Here is a 12,124-nt window from a genome sequence, read left to right as displayed (position 1 = left end):
ATTCCGATTATTATTGTTGACGGCGAATTTTACAGATAGACTAATGGTATCGCGATGGGAAGTAGCCTCAGCCCGGTCCTTGTTAATCTACACATGGATATGTTTAAAACTGAACTTCCTCGTTTTTTCCCTACAGGCACGATTTGGTTTAGATATATTGATGATATTTTTCTATGTGGTATGTGAACCGCTAAGATTTTAAATATTTTTTACTGTTACTTTTAAAGTAGAAAGGAAAGATTCTTTTGCAGTATTAATGACTCGCTTACCGTAAATCGACCCATACCGCTAACTACACATTTATTCGCGAACCGCCCTTTCTATATTTTCGACAATGTTCCCTACGCCATTAAGAATTCGTGATAGCAAATTCATCGGTCGTGAACTCAACATAATTTTTAAATCACTTACAATACTGGGATATCCTCGTTTTTTCCTAAGCCAGGTGAATGTATCTGCGAAATTGATATTTTAAACTCGGTCCCACATCAAGCATAAGGACAGTTCAGTTAATTTACTAATTGTTCCAAGCAGCCCGTCCCTCCATGATAAACCTCATATATCTAAAAGATTTGGAATTTATTTTGTTTTTACCTACCTGAACACGTTATGTAATTCTTTAGTGAAGCACAATTGCTGCCAACAGGACTCTTGATGTTTCTGGTCTTCCAGACTATTCTAAATTGTACATAGACGAAACCGGCAAAGCATTGGAAAAATGGATTAACATAAATGCAATGTTAGATACGCTAATCCACTTACATGATAAAGTATGACATACGCACGCACACACACACACACACACACACACACACACACACACACACACACACACACACACACACACACACACACACACACACACACACACACACACACACACACACACACACACACACACACACACACACACACACACACACACACACACACACACATCATATATGAGGATCAAACGAGAGTAGGCCATCAACCGAGGCAAGAGATCTCTTAGTGCTGGGAAGTAGCTGAATCCACTCTCTCCAGCACATACACTTATTTTCTTTGTCTAGTTATCATTATTGATGTAACGATTTGACATAAGGAAGAAAAATACGTTTGGTTACCGCTAAGATGGAGCGAGAATTGAAAAACAGGAATGACTGCTGGATCAGTCTCCCCGTAAAGTAGTATATAGGTTAGAAGGAGTTGTATTCCCGTTTCTTAATACCGTCAACCTGATATACCCAGTAACAAAAATGACGTCACTAGACATTTAGACACAGGTTCTTAACCATAATGCACTTTAGCTTTCCCTTTAACATCATTCGTGGTTTAGGTTGTAATACAGCACGTAAGGGAAACTAAGGGCTGGGAGGTTAAAGTTCTAATTTCTATATACAGTACTAGTAGCCTACGCACCACGATACCCCAAATCACAGTAAATATACAGAAAAAAACGATGACAAAACACATCTACCCCTTGGAACATCATCGTCCTTATGGTTACTTTTTGTTTTTTATCAAATGTCAAAACATATAATGATGAGAAAGAGAATTTAGATGCATAGAGTTTATTTCTTTATTTCAAGTTTGACTATCATTATTATCTTATGTTTTATTAGCTTTACCTGCATTACAGAACTGATATCACGTACCGATATTGATTACTACACACTGCAGTTTGGTTAGAGAAAAAGTGAATACTTGCTGTGAGTATCGCTTTTGCTATTAGGTTAACCTTCATCTGGGGTGTGTAGTCATATTTCCAAATACACAATTACTCGTAAATGAGAGAGAGAGAGAGAGAGAGAGAGAGAGAGAGAGAGAGAGAGAGAGAGAGAGAGAGAGAGAGAGAGAGAGGTGTGTGTGTGTGTGTGTGTAAGGACGGATGGGGCGTAATCCCAGCGTGGTGCCACTAGTGTAAAGATGTGTGTGAGGTGTGGTAAGCGAGACGAGACGTGTCCCCACAGGGTGGTACTCTGGTTCGCTGGTGGTTTGTTCTTGAAGGTGTGTAGAGTTAAAGTTGTCGCTGGGAGGCTAAGAGCGGTCTGTCTTAACTGCTCAGAAATTTCTATGAACAAATATCGTTTTGAAACATATCATAATGAAAAACATGAAAGAATTTGAATGAACAAAAATTCCGATACATATGGTCACATGGTGGTTTCGTGGTGAAGGAACAAGGGTACCTTATATACAGTTGTGTGTAAGAAGAGAGTTATGGTGTTTACAAGACTAAAATGGTTAGTGATAAGGAGACAAATTTGCTGAGTATTCACAAAACATAAGTCATTTCGAATATGATAAAGATAGCGGTAACATATATAGGATTAGAATAAGCATTTCTGACGAACATTTTGAGTATAAACAACACATAATTGTACACACAGACAATAGAATAACAGCATGGGAATTGTTTACAAGCAATAAGGGTGGGATTAGCGTGTTCTAAGGTCACTTTATCAATTGTCACGGTTGTAGACCTGTTGGGGTCGGCTGAGGACAGTGGAGTTATTATAAGAGAAGGCACACATGGCTTTTCTGGTATGTGAGGCGTAAAGATCACGTATCCACTTCACTACAGAGAGAGAGAGAGAGAGAGAGAGAGAGAGAGAGAGAGAGAGAGAGAGAGAGAGAGAGAGAGAGAGAGAGAGCTTCCGCACTTGCTTGTTTACTTGTGTGCGTGCATGCATGAGTGACAGTGTACAAAATATTACATATAATCTTAAAAACGAACCATTGTCATAAATTTCTTGTTTAGAAAATAACTACTCAGATTTACGTAACATAAAGTTGAGGCCATTAATGATAGTAATTAAAAAGTAATACTAATGCTCGCGCCAGAATTGAACAAAAAGTCCTGTCCATTTTTATCCTAATTTATCTTATCAATCTTACCTGTTCTTAATTTGTTTTCAATTCTATATGCGGAGGAATATTTTACAACTTACTTGAAAGGTTGTTTAATACCATGATCCTGAAATTCAGAATTGAAGAAAAAGTCCTGTCCTTTTTATCCTAATTTATCTTATGAATCTTATCTGTTCTTAATTAGTTCTCAGTTCTATATACTGAGGAATATTTTACGACTTACTTGAAAGGTTGTTTAATACCATGATCCTGTAATTCCAAGCAAAATTAGCAAAAATACGCAGCCCACGCGAAGGAGGTGAGTGGACGGCTGCGTCCATTTCCCTTGCATGTATTCATTCAGCTTGTTCGAAATATGTTGATTTTTAAGTTCCTGTTCATCGGATCACATTGTATGTAAATACGAAATAATATCAGTAAGCGAAACGATTTAAACAGAATGCGGTAGTGCTAAGTATTGCATATTGATTATTTATTCCCATGAAGTTTAATGAGGTAATCCGACAACGCCCCGTGATTTTCCCGCCCAAAAAATGTGAAGATCGTAAAAATATCTCGGGTTTTCCCTCCTAAAAAGAAGAAGAAGAAAAAAAAAGCCGATTTATCTGTTGTAAGACTGGAATGCAATTTTGTCAAATGCGAAACTGTTCTTAATCGACTGTATATAGAATTTGAAAAAAGAAAAAAAGAAAAGAAAATGGATAGGGAATGGAGGATGGTTGTTTTAATTCAGATTATATCATGGAAAGTAACTTTAAGGGTCAATAAGTAATAATAAGTACTAATGAAATTCAAACAATGTCATTCATTCTTTTTAGAAGGAGTAGACTTTCTTGGTGATTTGTCTTGTTTTATAAAACGTAGGAAGGAGAAGAAAATGCAGATTAGGAAAAGCTGCAGTTATAACATATGCTCTCTACCTAATTCAGGTTGGGAAGAGCTGGAATTATAGCTCATGCTCTTTATCTATTTATCTTTTTTCTCTCCCTTTCTCTTCTCTCTCAATCGATCACTCTCACTTTTTCTTTCGCTATTTATCTACCTCTCTCTTTCCCTTTTCTCTTCTCATCTCATTCGTGCTCTCTCATTCTCTCTTTCTAAGTTTACCAAATAAAATCAAATTAATTTCTCCCCTCTCTTCTCTTCTTATTTCTAATATCTCTCTCTCTAGCTTTATCAAGTAAATCAAATGATTATCTGTCTTCCTCTTTTTGCCTCTCTCTCTCTTTCTGTCTCTCTTTCACACACTTATTCTCTGTTTCTTCTATTTCATTTATATATTTGGATTATAAATAGCTTCCCTGTCAACTATGGTCAATGTGGTGTCATTTGCATACGGTTTATCTCTCTCAGAGATAAACCGGACCGATATAGAAAAAAAAAAAAAAAAAAAAAAAAAAAAAAAAAAAAAAAAAAAAAAAAAAATATATATATATATATATATATATATATATATATATATATATATATATATATATATATATATATACATATATATAATTGTGGCCCTTGGAGGGTGGGGAAAGCCAGACCCTTAAAGGGATAGAGTTAACTGCCACCCCAATTGACACATATTCTCTCCCCCCCCCCCCTCTCTCTCTTTCTCTCTCTCTCTTCTTCTCATTCCTTATCTCTCTCTCTCTTTAACTTTATGAAGTAAATCAAATCATTCTCTCTGTTTTTCTCTTTCTGCCTCTCTTTCACATACCTATTCTTTCTCTCTCAGATGGCATACCTCTAGGATATATATAAAAGTATTTTTTTACATTCTCTGCTCTTCTCATTTCTGATCTCTCTCTTGCCGTCTCTCATTCTCTGTCTCTCTCTTCTCTTCTCAATTCTTATCTGCCTCTCGAACTTTCTTTTCTTTTTAAAATTAATCAAATGATTCTCTCTGTCTTCCTCTTTCTGTCTCTTCTCTCCCTCACCCCCTCTGTCTGTCTGTCTCTCTCTCTCTCTCCTCCTTCTCTTTCTCTGTCTCTCTCTCTCTCTCTCTCTCACTGTAATGATGTATCACGATGTGTGGAGTTATCCCTCCTGATGGCACCCATGTAATATGTGGGAGTTCGTGTTCTTCTATAATGGTACTGCTTGTTTGATTCTTGGGAGTTGTGTTAAAGTCGTCGAAATTTTATACTATTTTACTGTGGGAGTTTGGTAGCTGGAGTACAGAGAGACATAGACGCCCAGGGAAGAGCGAGGCGTCTTGCCATGCCCTCGAAGGCGAGTGGTCTGTGGCGACTGCTCGGACATTTCAATGAACAAATTTCGTTTTTAAACATTTTAAGAATTTGAATGAACACAAATTCAGATACATATGGTCACATGATGATTTCGTGGTGAAAGAACAAGGGTACCTTATATACTGTTGTGTGTGAGAGGAGAATTATGGTGTTTAGAAGACTAACAAGCTTCATGATAAGGAGAGAGAAATGCTGAGTATTCATAAAACATAAAGACATTTGAATATCGATAATAATATCGCTAACGTTAGTATATCCCGGGTCGGCTCGCTAGGCGGGGCGATGACCCGTCTTACAGGAAAATAGGTGTGGCTGATCCAAGTGTCAGCTTAGGTCGCTATTTCCTGATTGGTTGGCTGCGGATCGTCGCAATTCATGGGTCCGCCCTTTGATCGGCCTCTGAGGGTGATTTTCATATGATGTGGAAATGACCAGATTCTCCAGAAAGGTCAAAGTCGCGGGTACTGCCTGGGACGCGTCTTTGTCCGACCCCTGGGTGATATACGAAACTCGGTAATTAAGATCACATCTGTGTATTGTAACTTGATCATATTTTCTCACGTCAGACGTTTGCGTAGTTAAACTCTAAATATAAATACTTTCATAATACATATACATAAATATGCATACATACATACATACATATATATATATATATATATATATATATATATATATATATATATATATTATATATATATATACATACACACATATATATATGCACCTATCTATCTATCTATCTATCTTATATATATGTGTGTGTGTGTGTGTGTGTGTGTGTGTGTGTGTGTGTGTGTGTGTGTGTGTGTGTGTGTGTGTGTGTGTGTGTGTGTGTGTTACCGCGTTGCCTCTCTTTTCTCTTTCTTTTATACCCCCTCTTCTCCATTTCCTCTTCATACCTGAAATGGAATCCAATTGTCTCATTATGAATAAATCAAGTCTGTGCATTGTGTTTTTTTCTGCCATAGTATCAACACGGCAGTGTTTTACCAGTCATATATATATATATATATATATATATATATATATATATATATATATATATATATATATATATATATATATATATATACAGTATAATATACATATATATAATGACAACACAAACAACACACACACACACACACACACACACACCACAACACACACACACACACACACACACAACAAACATATATATAATATATATATATATATATATATATATATATATATATATACAAATGTATATATATATATATATATATATATATATATATATATATATATATATATATTATTATATATCTGTGTGTGTGTGTGTGTGTGTGTGTGTGTGTGTGTGCGTTTGTGTGCGTGTGTGTGCCATCGGCCAGAAGCAGTGACACTCTAGTTATGCTATATTTAATGTACTAGTCGATAAAATCAAACCCTTAGTTACTAATGATGATAAGAAAATCTATGGGATTAAGACCACAAAATATAATTTCGTGGCAGTGAGGCTGTAGTTGTAGAAGTTGTGTATATGCTAGGGGTACACTACTTGTGGGCGATCTTGGTGGTTACTTTAACACGAGATAAGGGCCAAAATACCAAATCGCCTCCTGAAACTGTCACCTCAGCACCCATGCACCAGAACAACAAGCCCCTTGTCTAGGTGACCTGGCATCCCCGGGTCTGCCCTCCTTGGAGGCAGTTCAGCTTCGAGCATCATTGAGTGAAGGTGAATCATTGTTGACTCCAGGGACTCAATAGAAGAAAACAGTGTAATAAAACGTAAATATACATAAAAAGAGATTAAGATTATCTCTAGTATAGTACGGAGTTAACGTAAATTCCAGTTAGCGGACGACGGGCCAAAAAACTATAGTATATTTGTAAGTATTTTTACGAAATAAATTTGCAAGTTCTTTTTGTACACAGTGTTTCAGATAATCCCATTTTGTCACTCCTACATTATAGGACACTGAACAAGAAGAAAACCACACCACTGAGATACGGGGTGGGATAAACACACTGGTAGACGAAACAAAAAGAAACTACACTTACACCAGTTAAATCACTTTACACTTACACCAGTGAAATAACTTTAAGTACATAGACACGATAAATACAATATTTATTAAAAGAAGAACCCATTCGTCTCTTGGACAATATATACGAAAGGGTATATCAATAATGATGACATATGTAAAAAAAATAAATTTAATTCATCTTAAGGTTTTCCAGGAATAGTGATGGATACTGGGACAGAATGTTACCATACTCTGATCTGAAGTTTCAACGATCAAAAAATCTACCCGAAATAACCTTTGATTGAATCACAGGAGTAAAGTTAGAGCCAACCCAGCCTAACACACACACACACACACACACACACACACACACACACACACACACACACACATATATATATATATATATATATATATATATATATATATATATATATATATATATAATATAATATATATATATACATATATATTTATTTATTATTTATTTATATATAAACCTAGAAATGTATATATATATATATATATATATATATATATATATATATATTTCGGGGGGTCATTCATTTACATTATATACTCATTATTATTTTACTTTTCGGGTTTATCGGGGTGGGTTGTTGTACAGGAACTGTGGAGGATTCCTTTTCTCCTATCATGTATAGAGTTAAGATTACAAAGAGTTTATTTAACCTTATCATCATTACAAGAAATTTCTTCATTTAATACAATTTAGTTTTGTAATTTGTTAACCACAGTGACGCTTTCGGTTATACGAACGCTTAACAAAACGCTTGTTTTGAATCCGCGGAGGCCTCGCCAGAGGCAAACGTGTAGGGTTCCGTCTAAGCATTCAGAGAGCAAATACCTAGCCCAGTTTAGTGCTTAGTGAACACATGGACAATAGAGTCACCCCTGCGAGAAGCCCTGGAACTTCCAAGCAAATGAACTATGAAACCCTAGGTAATTTTTCAGATTACCTTCGCTTACCCGATCGCGACGATTTTGGTGTCGATGGATTCCCCTCACTCTGCTATCCAACTGTATCGAAATAATGCCGCGACCCCCCCTCCTCCCATGAGCGACAATCGTGGCCCCAATAACAGGGGAGGGCATGATAGGTAGCAGGGAAATTGTGGGGTAAAGTATGAATAATACTCAGAATCAGTCACTAGATTGTCCAATGTAGGGCTGTGCCCCCTGCGACCTCCCTCCTGAGGGGCTTCTACCACCCCAATACCTGCCCAGAGAAACAAAGAATTCTCCACAAATTCACAGCAGGGATGCCCAACATTGAGTCTGTCCTGTGCTTTTTGTTGCCATGAATATTTGGAGGATTCCTTGTTTTTCTTCGCTGAGGGCAGTCATCCCCCCCCCACCATGTGAGGGTCACAGGGGGCACAGCTCCCTGCATTATACAATATAGTGCCTGATTCTATGTATAATCATTTAACCCTTTTGTTTCCCAGGTAACTGCCCTCCCCTACTATCAGGGAAAGAATGATAATTCCTACGTATGTGTACTAGAGGGTGAGAGGAATCCATCAATACCAAAATCATTGCAATTGGTCATATGAAGGTATTGTGAAAAATTAACAAACCCTAAATTATAGAAGATGCAAATACAGTGATAGCGATAGTGAAGCAAATCCACCTTCCAAGCAACTTGTGAAGAAGCCAGAGAGAACTTCATGCAGTTCCAACCAGTAATGAATAACAACACTAAACCCAACACACAAGTAAGATCATACCTAAAAGTAATACTTATACAGCTAACAGGATATTCAATTATGTCAAACTTTAATAACCCAATTCAATTAACAATTGCAATAAATGAATAAGGATTCCAGAAATACATCATAGAAAAGTCAGTAAGAGTATTAGGTATTGGAAAAGCAATCAGATTTGAAGTTGATAACATACGGAAATTAAGACCCCTAAAGTAATAATAAAAAAAATGACAATAGGAAAGAAATTGTAAAAACAGCATCCTGTGTAATCACAGATTATACTCATGGAAACATGTACCCAGGCAAAACAAACCTGGATAGAAGGAATGAGAGAAAAAATCAGAAAAATTAGCTAATAATTTGAACATTCAGGAAATAATAAGAATCAAAAAAGGTAACCAGGTAAAAAACAAAATAGATAAATGGATTCCAGGAAGGGTCTTTAAAATTCTGTTTAAAGGACCACTGCCAGAAAGGGTGGCTATTGGCTACACCTCATAGCAAGTCAAATAGTTTACCTTTCCCAATACCCAAATACTGTAATTGCTCAGATATGGTCTTGGGATTCTAACTTGCACCACCTAGGGAGGCTTTAGTATTTTCCAAAGGGGGTGCAAGTCCTTGGAAAAAAAGATAGTAATTTCTCTAATTATCTTTGTTATTTTCTTAACAAGAACATGGTCATATGATGGAAAGTTTAATTATAATGCCACTAATTCATACTCATTAAAAAGACTAACAAACCATACTTATAATTTTCTTCAAAATCTGGCAGGGAATTTTATTTACAGATGCAAGGGAGGCATGGAGAGAAGGACAAATTCCTATAGGGGGGCATGGTAGTTAAAAGGTTAAGAACCACTGCCCTAACCTGTTTGACATCTTCACAGAATCCCCTTACCTTTTCAGATGACAACATATTCTCCTTCCTCGGATGCACAAATCTCCTACTTTGAATTAATCACCCTTGATCCTAAACCCCTTCCCCTTCTGTTAATCCCTATCACCCCATTTACTTCTCTTTCCACTCCTCAACTACCATACTCTCTTATAATACCATGACCGTTAAAATTTAAGACATATTGTTCTAATAAAGAACTTTACCTTATTGCTATTATAGATATTAAAATGAATAAACAGTTTCTTAACTAGTAGAACTGCCCCAGTCCCTAGCTAGTTGTTATTGTGGGGGGACTTAGGAGACAGAGACTGAGGCCCAAGGTAAGGAATCACACCTACCTTGGTCCTCAGCCTTTGCCTCAACTAATTTTGCATATTTTTTTTCTCCTCCTTTCCTTTATCCCCTGTTCTGTCCACTTATTCTAATTTTAAGTTCATTTTTACTGTTTTTGCCACAATACTGTATCATAATGCTCCCTACTCCTTTAACTCCTTCTAACAATCTTACCTTCAACTGTACCCCATCAGCTCCTTCTCTCTACCCTTTTCACTACTATACTACCCTCTAGTACTGTTTGACCTGTAACTTTACCCTAATCATGAACTCATTCCTAATCCTTTTTGCTTCTCTACTTTACCATAGTGCCATATGACCTTTGATGTCATATAGCACTTCCTTACCTGGGGCTTTGCCTCCAAGCCTCACACCATCACTATATTTTGAATATGCCGCTAATGACCATAGATGTTGTTGCGGCAGAAATTTTTCAGTAGATAAATAAAAATACTGAACTTGCTGCATATTTCAGGACAACCTTCTATCTCTCACTGGTCAGTATCATTCCATAAGAATAGATGCTGGGAAACTGCTCTTGCTTTTGCCTGGTTATGCACAGTTGCCTCACACATTCCTATCTCATGTCAAAATATGATCCACCTTTATACTCCTCATGCAATGTTCCTCTATCAGTCCCACATATTCTACTATGCTGCCCATGCTTTACAGCAACCTATACCTACTTTTCCTCGCTTATTTGCTCTTCCTGAACCCCCCAACCAATTGGACATCCTCTCGGAATCCCTACCTTTTCCTTAGACAACTTATTTTCCTTTCTCAGAAGCATAAATATTCTCCATTTGAGCCTGCTTTCCTACCTCTTAATACCTTCCCCTTCTAACAACCTTTACCTTATACTATACCTTATCAAGAGTACAAAATCCTGACTTGAAATTTTTAATTGCAGATGCAAATCTACAAACCATAAAGAGGTATTACATTTTGAGACACACAAAGATCTTCCTAGAAAGACAAGACATTGAAAACAACGAAGAACCACAACAAAAGATCCAGGGAGTATAGACGACAGTATAGTCTAAAACCCTATAAAAGAAGAAAGAATAATAATAATCTAGCCTGCTTCTTCATAAAGAAGGGATTAATGGTGAGTTTTGAGAAATTACATGCTACACTTGTGGAAGATGTCAAAAGCATGAGTTACTAGATCTTTTATAATGATCAATAGGTCTTGTGATCAAATATAATGAGTAAAATCAGTGCAGAAGTTCTATAGTCATAGTGTTTGTTTATTTCTTTATTTATTATCCATTAAAGCTTTACTTCAAGAACTTTTTTGGTTTAGCCCAGTGCACAGACGGGGCTAAGAGTGGAAACATTAAATCTTTGAAACTCATTTTGTATTCACAACTGTGTACATTACCTGTGATGCCTTACTTTCCAAAATCTTGATGGCCAAGTAAATTGCATATTGCTACCTGTACTTTACAGTCTAGGCCCAGTTTATAGGGAAGGAGTGAAGTATAATATTGAAATTGGTATAGAGCAGTATGTGGCTAAACATGAATGATATGCAATGAAATAAACAAAGAGTGTCAGCCACATATCTATTGTCCCTAGCATCAACCCCAAGGGGGATTACTTCCTCCCAACCCTGAAACACCCTTCACATATATGCAACAAGAATCACACTAACATGTCTGCTTATTTACCACTAAGGAATCTTCAGGAATTGGATATTTAAGTTCATCCACTCACTAGATGGCACTTACACAAAATTTGATTACTTTGCAATATCACATGCCACCGGCTCTCAGAGATTGGTAATGCTTGCAGAGGTTTTAGAGTTTCCTTACATTCCTGCATCAATTATTATGTGGTTGTTTGTCACCTTGGCTCTTGAGTGTACTCATTATATGGTATGTGAATATGTCTTCATCACCTATGCTTTCTGACATTACCTAGTTTTATAATATGTATGTAGATGTGCTATATTTGCTAGGGGGTGGCACAACCTTCTTCATTATATTGTATGGTAACTTCCTAGCTAACAGGTATGCACCCCTCCTTGTCATCAGTCCTTTTCTTCACCCTGAAATAAATACC

General features: G+C 36.7%; 1 protein-coding gene across 5 annotated transcripts in view; it reads left to right on the top strand.

The window, feature by feature from the left end:
* The first annotated feature begins 7,913 nt into the window (after window positions 1-7,913).
* LOC119575465 (gastrula zinc finger protein XlCGF8.2DB-like) overlaps window positions 7,914-12,124 on the top strand; it is a 7,664-nt gene continuing 3,453 nt past the window's right edge. The window contains exons 1-3 of one of the 5 annotated variants that reach the window (XM_037923108.1): window positions 7,914-8,056; window positions 8,722-8,832; window positions 10,968-11,165. The gene's annotated coding sequence lies outside the window, so the exon portion shown is untranslated. Of the gene's footprint in view, window positions 8,057-8,672; window positions 8,833-10,967; window positions 11,166-12,124 lie in introns of all 5 variants that reach the window. The other 4 variants (XM_037923106.1, XM_037923107.1, XM_037923110.1 and 1 more) reach the window with 4 other exon arrangements.

Source organism: Penaeus monodon, chromosome 7, assembly GCF_015228065.2.
Source record: "Penaeus monodon isolate SGIC_2016 chromosome 7, NSTDA_Pmon_1, whole genome shotgun sequence".
Lineage (NCBI taxonomy): Eukaryota > Metazoa > Arthropoda > Malacostraca > Decapoda > Penaeidae > Penaeus > Penaeus monodon.
This window is presented reverse-complemented; position numbering and strand designations above follow the sequence as displayed.